We start from the raw sequence: 9,517 nt of genomic DNA on the forward strand, positions 1-9,517 counted from the left end.
TTTTGACTACTTACATACCTAAGTGACAGCAGACAACCAAACAAGAAAGAAACCAACTACTAAACAGAAATGGCTTCTCATGTGTTGTTCAGTAACTTTTGGGGGGACATGTGTGTGGATAATTTTATATATCTGAAATCTGTGTTTAGAGATACACTTGGTAAGAGGGAGGGGTCATTTGTTTACCTATGGCCGATGCATGTTGATACACAGCAGAAACCAACACAATATTAAAAAGCAATTATCTTCCAATTAAAAATTTAACAAAAGAGAGATACACTAAAATAAAATGAACCTGAACTTACAGGGCAAAAAGTACTATGTGTTCAGCTCCCTGTAAAGTTGGGGCCATGAACAGAAAATAGTGCATTTTGTGTCCAAAACTTTTCTTATCCTAGACAACTTCCTGTCAGACTTGGTTCAGAAAAGAATAAGGTGCTCTACATTAATGAGCTCTAAGCTACTCTCACTTAACTTTTCAAATTCTTTGTAGAATAAGACATAAACAAACAAATTGTCCAAACTGCCATCATTCCTTTCAAGGCTCAGAGGCCCCTCCACTAGCTTCTGCCCTCCACTTTCAGCACCTCATGCATTTTTTTACTGCTTTAACTGGGCTACAGACCCTGTTCTTAACTCTGACTTGCCCCTTTCATTCCCAAGCTAATCTATAGAGCTACTTTTTCCAATTGATTAGTACATTTACCACCCACTGTGTTAACCAGGTTCAGGCACAAGGGTGATGTTCCTCTTTGCTGTAGTAACCCTGCCTCCCTGCATCTCTTCCTTGGCTGGATTTCTTGAGCACCTCAAGACCCCCTTCCCCCGCTCCTAAGATGGGCCAGCCAGCACTTGCAGAGATGGGAGTGCAGTAAACCCACATGTATGGGAAAGAGCCAAGGCTCAGATCATGTTGGGCCAGGTTAAGATAAGTCTAAAGATGGAGTCAGAGAGCCAAGAAGTCAGACCCTGGGAGCTAAGATCAGACCAAAGCAAATTGCAGGTTAAGAGGAGGAAGTTAAACTTGAGCAGTTGTCTCATATACTCATTCTTCTTTGAATCATGTCTTTCTAGATGGTTAGCTTGGCTCAAATTGTGTTATTTATTATCTTGCTATGAAATGTGGTTTAATAAATATTTTATTGATGGTAGTATTATTTTTGAGATGTGGAAGCTGTAATAAAGTTATATTTTCTGCTGGCAAAATCGTTCCTAGCTTGTATAATTTTATGTTGGAATTAAACACATCAGTGATTCATGGTGCTATGTAAAGGGCAACATGGCTTTGAAGTATCTGGGTACCATAACAAGTTTGGAAAACCACTGTTGAAGAAAACAGTATAAAGGCAAAGAGGAAGCTAACTGAATAACGATGCTAGTGCAATTCAACAATATTGTAAATAGTTACAATTTTACCTTTTTATGTCTTTAAAGCTTTTATGTTAGCTATGCTTTATCAGATTTTTATAGTATATGTGGTGAGTATGTGTGTGCATGTTTGGTGAAGCATCATATTAATATATAATATTTCTAATTACAGTTTATAAGTCAGAATCAAGTTTATAAGTTACTGTGGTTTTGTATTAGAGTTGCTTCCTCTCACTTTCTATAATTATATAGAAAGATAGTATTGTTAGAAAATTAAGCCCTATTCTGATGATGATATATAACCTTTAATTCTCATCTTTATGGAGTAAATCATGATTTGTACAGGTTGTGGGTCCTATGGAAAGAGCTTCAGGTTTTCATTTATTTTCCGGTTTTGTTTTTCAAAATACCAATTTGTATTGGTATTGGTAATACCAATATTGGTACTAATTGTAATTACCAATTACAGTTGGTAATACCAATTGTACTGGGGACATCAGTTTGTATTAAAAATCTTTGTAAGCACTGATCTTTCTTTACATATAGAAATATCAAATTAGTGTGTTGTGCATACAGAACTAACATAGTGTTGTAGGTCATGTATGCTTAAAAATATTTATCAGACAAGTTAATAAAACAAAAGGGGAGCTTCTGGTTCAAGATGGCAGAGTAGAAGGACGTGCACTCATCTCTTCCTGTGAGAGCACCAAAATTGCAACTAGCTGTTGAACAATGATTGACAGGAGGATGCTGGAACTCACCAAAAAAAAAAAAAAAAAAAGGTGCCCCATGTCCAAGACAAAGAAGAAGCCGCAGTGAGATGGTAGGAGGGGATGCCATCACGATGAATCAAATCCCATACCCAGCAGGTGGGTGACCTACAGACTGGAGAACAGTAATACCAAAGAAGTTCTCACACTCTTGTGAAGGTTCTGAACCCCACATCAGGCTTCCCAGTCTGTAGATCCAACAAAAGGACTGGAAATTCCCAAGGAATCTGGCTTTGAGGACCAGAAGGATTTGATTATAGGCTTTCCAGAGAAGGAAACTGAGACTCCAGTTTTAGAGGGCACATACAAAATTTTGCACACACCAAGACCCAGAGGAGGGGAGCAGTGACCCCACAGGAGACTGAACCAAAACTACCTGCTAGTGGAGGGCCTGCTGTGGAGGTGTGGGTTGGTGGGGGGCAGGGAGCACTGGAAGGTTTCCCTTGATGTAAACCCTCTTGGAATTCACCATTAATCCTACCATAAAGCTTGTAGACCCCAGGGCTGGGTCACCTCAGGCCAAACAACTACCAGGCAGAGAGTACAACCTCACCCATCAGCAGATAATTGGATTAAAGCTTTACTGAACAAGACTCTGCCCACTAGAGCAAGACTCAGTTTTTCCCATCAACAGTCCCTCCCATTAAGAAGCTTACAGGAGCCTCTTAGACTCATCCATCAGGGGACAGACAAAAGAAACGAGACACAGTCTCACAGTGGTTAAAACAAAAACCATATTACAGAAAGTTAATTAGGATGACAAAGCAGAAAGTTATGTCCCAGATGATGGGACAAGATAAAAATCCAAGAAAAACAACAAAATGAAGTGGAGATAGGCAACCTTCCAGAAAAATAATTCAAAATAATGATAGTGAAAATGTCCCAGAATCATGGGAAAAGAATGGAGGCAAAGATTGAGAAGATGCAAGAAATGTTTACTGAAGACCTAGAAGAACTAAAGAACAAAGAAACAGAGATGAATAATATACTAGAAGGAATCAATAGCAGAATAACTGAGGCAGAAGAACAGATAAATGACCTGGAGGGCAGAATGGTGGAAATAACTGCCACAAAATAGAATATAGAAAAAAGAATGAAGAGAGCCTAAGAGACCTCTGGAACAACATTAAGCACACCAACATTTGCATTATAGGAGTCCCAGAAGGAGAAGAGAGAAAGGACCTGAGAAAATATTTGAAGAGATAATACCTGAAAACTTCCCAAACATGGGAAAGGAAATAGTCAACCAAGTCCAGGAAGCACAGAGAGTCCCAGGCAGGATAAACCCAAGGAGGAGCACAACAAGACACACAGAAATCAAACCGACAAAAATTAAAGACAGATAAAATATTAAAAGCAACAAGAGAAAAGTGACAAATAACTTACAAGGAAACTCCCATCAGGCTATCAGCTGATTTCTCAACAGAAACTCTATAAGCCAGAGGGGAATGGCATAATATATTTAAAGTGATGAAAGGGAAGGACCTACAACCAAGAATACTCTACCCAGCAAGACTCTCCAGATTTGATGGAGAAATCAAAAGCTTTCCAGACAAGCAGAAGTTAAGAGAATTCAGCACACCAAACAAGCTTTACAACAAATGCTAAAGGAACTTCTTCAGGTAAGGAACACAAGAAAAGGAAAAGACCTACAGTAAATAAAACAATTAAGAAAACAGTAGTAGGATCATATGTATCTGTCACGCGAGTGTATATTCCTTGGTTCTTTGTCTCGTCACAACAAAGATTTGGAGCGACGGACATTAAAGCCCTCGGCGCTTCACAGCTCTTGGGTCTTGGACAAACTGTGCTACAGCTCTTAGGCAAATCAGTGTTACAGCTCTATTGTATTTAGAAGATAGGAGAGAGAGAGAAAGAGAGAGAAAAGAGCGCACACACGCAGGAGAGAGAGTCCGAGAGAAAGCGCTTTGGCTCATCCTTTTATATGTTTTTTTTCCTCCACCTGGGCCTGCCCTATGCAAATTGGGCTTAGCCAGGAGTGCTGTTTGTTCTGTTTGTTCTGCCTTAAGTCTTCACTCTGGTCCTTGGACCTTCCTTGTCCTTTAGCCACTGCCATTTTGGACTCCTTTTCTCTATTCTACCTACCTAACATATCCATAGTTACCTTAAATGTAAATGGATTAAATGTACCAACCAAAAGAGACTAACTGGGTGGATGAAAACATGTGCATGTGTGCACTTCCTCTCGTCATATCACTCTGCTTGACCCCCCTAAAATTGTATGTAATTATTTTATATTATTAGTCATGTTCCCACTATGACTTGCAGTTGTAATTATCTTTTGTTTTTTGTCTGGCTATTGATTGTGAAAACTGATAAACATCTTTTACTATTGTGATTAGGTAACTATTACTTAATACCATTGTCTCATGATTGGTCAACAGAAAAATAATAGAACCTCTATACTACCGAAAGTGTTAGTCACTCTGTCTGACTCTCTGTGACCCTATGGGCTATCGTAGTCCACCAGACCCCTCTGTCCATGGAATTCAGGCAAGAATGGAGTGGGTTGCCATTCCCTTCTCCAGGGGATCTTCCCCACCCAGGAATCAAACCTGGGTTTCCTGAATTTCAGGTGATTTCTTTACCAACTGAAGCACTAGAGAAGCCCAAACTATCAAAATATCACCAATATCAAAATATCACCCAAACCAGGATCTAATAGAAAAACCTGTCATCACTTTTTAAAATCAGATGAATGTCAGAAGTATTTTGAAATGTTTTGAGAACTACAAATGCTCAGATATTGCTTTTTTCCTCCAGAACTCCAGATGTTTCTAATGAGTAGTCATGTTTAAAAACAACTGGACTATATGATAGTCTTGTACTTTATCTAGTTTGGTTCACCCTATTTTATATTCAGTGCTCGCATTCCATTTAGTTTATGTTGTCCAATTTCTCTTTTTTTTTTTATGTTCTTTCTCAAGCCTTCATCAAGTGTAGTAGAAAAGCTTTTGTATACATATATATATGTATAATATATAAATATTTTAGAAAACATGAATTTTTCCTTAACTAAAAAAATTATGACATTTTGATCCCACTAGTTTGACTTAGTAGGAATAGAACCCTAGATTTCTAATTAAAAAATAGATATGCAGCAAGCAACAAAGGTTTACTGTATAGCACAGGGAACTAGAGTCAATATCTTGTGATAACTTATGATGGATAATATTTTCAAAAATAATATATGTGTATCTGTATAGCTGAATCACTTTGCTGTGCACCTGAAGCATTGTAAGTCAACTATATTTCAATAAAATATATATATTTAATAATATAAAGAGGGAAAAAAGTAGTCTCTGTAAATGTGTCCAATTAGATAAGTAATTGGGAATATTTTTATTCTTGGGTCCAATTGTTATGTAGACTTTGACATAAAATAGGAAAAGAGAAAGGGTGAACCTGCCTAGAGAATTTTATTAAACTGATCATTTTGCAGATCTAAGATATACTGTTCTATATTTTTAGGAAAAATATACCTTGTTTACAAAAAGGTTTTAAAATATTTTCTTTTAAGTGTTATCCTTATTAAAATCCATGATCATAACAAATTCTCTGAAGAATTGATGCAGTGAGAAAAGATGTGGTAATCACTAGTGAATACATTTAAATAAAATATCTGCCTTCAATTTATACATTTTGTTCTAATAGAAATACTGATTAGACTTGTGATTCGAATATTTATGCTTCTTACTAAATATAAAATGTCTTTTAACTCTGGCATTGTTCCGAATACCCTCAAAGTAATTGTGGTCTCTCTAAAAATATCAAATAACTCTCTGTTGTTTTTGTTTTTTTTTTCTTTTTGTTTTGTACGTGAGCTGTCAGTTCAGTTCAGTTCAGTCGCTCAGTCGTGTCTGACTCTTTGCGACCCCATGGACTGTAGCACGCCGGGCCTCCCTGTCCATCACCAACTCCCAGAGCTTGCTCAAACTCACATCCATCGAGTTGGTGATGCCATCCAACCATCTCATCCTCTGTCATCCCCTTGTCCTCCCACCTTCAATCTTTCCCAGTATCAGGGTCTTTTAAAATGAGTCAGTTCTTCACATCAGGTGACCAAAGTATTGGAGTTTCAGCTTCAGCATCAGTCCTTCCAATGAATATTCAGTATTGATTTTCTTGAGGATGGACTGGTTGGATCTCCATGCAGTCCAAGGCACTCTCAAGAGACTTCTCCAATACGACGTTCAAAAGCATCAGTTCTTCGGTGCTCAGCTTTCTCTATAGTCCAACTCTCACATCCATACATGACTACTGGAAAAACCATAGCTTTGACTAGACGGACCTTTGTTGGCAAAGTAATGTCTCTGCTTTTTAAAATGCTGTTGAAGTTGGTCATAGCTTTTCTTCCAAGGAGCAAGCATCTTTTAATTTCATGGCTGCAGTCACCATCTGCAGTGATTTTGGAGTCCAAAAAAAATAAAGTCAGCCAATGTTTCCATTGTTTCCCCATCTATTCGCCATGAAGTGATGGGGCTGGATGCCATGATCTTCATTTTCTGAATGTTGAGTTTTAAACCAACTTTTTCACTCTCCTCTTTCACTTTTATCAAGAGGCTCTTTAGTTCTTCTTCGCTTTCTGCCATAACGGTGGTATCATCTGCATACCTGAGGTTATTGATATTTCTCTCAGCAATCTTGATTCCAGCTTGTGCTTCTTCCAGTCCAGCGTTTCTCATGATGTACTCTGCATAGAAGTTAAATAAGCAGGGTGACAATATACAGCCTTGACGTACTCCTTTTCCTATTTGGAACCAGTCTGTTGTTCCTTGTCCAGTTCTAACTGTTGCTTCCTGACCTGCATACAGATTTCTCAAGAAGCAGGTCAAGTGGTCTGGTATTCCCATGTCTTGAATTTTCCAGTTTGTTGTCGTCCATAGAGTCAAAGGCTTTGGTGTTGTCAATAAAGCAGAAGTAGATATTTTTCTGGAACCCTCTTGCTTTTTCAATGATCCAACAGATGTTGGCAATTTGATCTCTGGTTCCTCTGCCTTTTCTAAATCCACCTTGAACATCTGGAAGTTCACAGTCATGTACTATGGAACCCTGGCTTGGAGAATTTTGAGCATTTCTTTGCTAGCATGTGAGATGAGTGCAATTGTGCAGTAGTTTGAGCATTCTTTGGCATTGCCTTACTCTGGGATTGGAATGAAATTGACCTTTTCCTGTCCTGTGGCCCCTGCTGGGTTTTCCAAATTTGCTGGCATATTGAGTGCAACAGTTTCACAGCATCATCTTTTAGGATTTGAAACAGCTCAACTGGCATTCCATCACCTCCAACAGCTTTGTTCATAGTGATACCTCCTAAAGCCCGCTTGACTTCGCATTCCAGGATGTCTGGCTCTGGGTGAGCTATAACTTGGTCTAAAATACTCCAAGATTGTGAATCCACAGGACATTGCTTTGTTCTCGAGAATCCACAACACCCAATCAAAATTTAGACATATTTAGATATCAAACTAAGAGTTACCCTATTCCAAGTTCAGTTCATTTCATTTAAACAATATAAGAATAATTAGTTTCTTATTATTATACAGAGATGACAGTCAGACATTTTAATAACAGACACAGCACAGCACCCATCAGTCAGAAGGGATGCTAGACATAGTATTGGAGGAACGTCCCAGAGTCCCTCCTTGTTTCTCCATTCCACACCCCACCCCCCTCCACCCCAACTCCCTGGCATTACCCCTTCAGTTGCTGGATGCTGGGGAGTAGGGGGATGGGGAATCAGAGTGGCTATTTGCCTTCCAGCGTGGAATTGGTATTTTAATAACCAGTGTGGCTATACTGGTGTCCTAACTGAATATGAACACTGGACAGGAAGATTTCTACTGTGACATGAAGAGTATTAAGGACGTAGCATTTCTTCAAAGAATGGTTTCCTGTTATCTCCAGGAATTTCTTCTGTGCTGACAGTATTCCATTGTGCAAGTCTTGTTGCAGATGTATGGGCAATAGTAACAACAACTGATACAGCTTTTGGCAGACACAAATGTAAGATGGACTCCACCTGCGTAGATGTTAAAATGTGGGAAAAGGTGCATCACATAATGTATGAACTACGCTTTAAGATTTGTTTTATTTCCTTTCTGCTTCCATCAATCCCCTCTTTTCCCTAACACCTTGATTTTGCCAATTGTAGTTTTGTTGACCCTTTTAGGACCAAACTGTTGAAGTTCCCAGGAGATGATTTGTATCCTCTGTTTACATGAGAAGCTAAGGGTTTGGATGGCCACAGGTAAAGAACTGTTGGTGTGCATTCGAAGGATGTTTTATTAATTCTAACCTTTCCCAGCCCAAGCAACCACAGAGTGCCCTCTTTGTAAGGGGCTGGAACTGCTGGGAAAGCGGTAGGGGCTTCTTGGTGCTGATAGAATTGGGACATAAAATTAGGGTATGTTAATCTTTGGAAATTTGGGGATAATTACCAGTTATATGTGATATTCTACGTCCTGGAACAACTCACTTCTAGCATATTAGGACTACAGACATGTATTTGGGATGAAAAGCAAGAATGCAAACAGCACTTACTGGTTTAGGAAGAAAGCTTTAGCAGCATTACAGTGGGTACATCCACAATGTAAATAGAAAAGTTAAGAGGGGGATTTACCTGATATAAACCCACTGTTGTCCTCCTCAAATCTCTCTCCACTAAATATCACCCATAAAAGGGCTTTGTAAACTGTGGAGCACTAGACAAATGTAAGGCTATGTGTGTGCTCCCTCCAAAAGGGAGGGATCACCAACTCTCATTTAATCCCCACCTATGCCCAACTCTGAGCACTTTCTTTGAGCTTTCTCTTCATTTCTGATTTCAAAGAAAGGTTTAACAAACAGGAATAGAAATAATAATGTGTTTGATATGATATAGGAATTATTTAGAAATAATTGTGCTTATACTCCCTCCAACTTAACTCTCATATTCTTTTGTTGAATTTATTTAATCTCTATATCCTCTTCCTTCTAGGGAACTAGGGCTCCCAGAAAACTTCTTTCTTGTTCCTTTAATTAAATGAATCAATGAATCTCTTTTTTCACAAATTCATTTTTCCCTTCTCCCATCAGAGGCTCTCACCTTTTACCTGAGTGAAATTGTTTGGGTTACAGAAGTCCTTCCCTTGCTGGCATTTTATTTTGAAGTCCTTATTTCAATTCAACAAATATTTGAACAATGGAATTGCTGGAGGTTCTATGCTAGACGCTACAGGGGGTAAAATAGATAAATGTCACAGTCCCTGATAGCACCTACCTTCAAAGGGCTTAGTTGCTAATAAGGAAAACTAAGAAAACTGCACAAATAACCATAAGGCAAGGTAGAGTACCTTATGCAGGTACTGGAAGAGATCACA

This window comes from Bos taurus, chromosome 4, assembly GCF_002263795.3.
Source record: "Bos taurus isolate L1 Dominette 01449 registration number 42190680 breed Hereford chromosome 4, ARS-UCD2.0, whole genome shotgun sequence".
Taxonomy (NCBI): Eukaryota; Metazoa; Chordata; class Mammalia; order Artiodactyla; family Bovidae; genus Bos; species Bos taurus.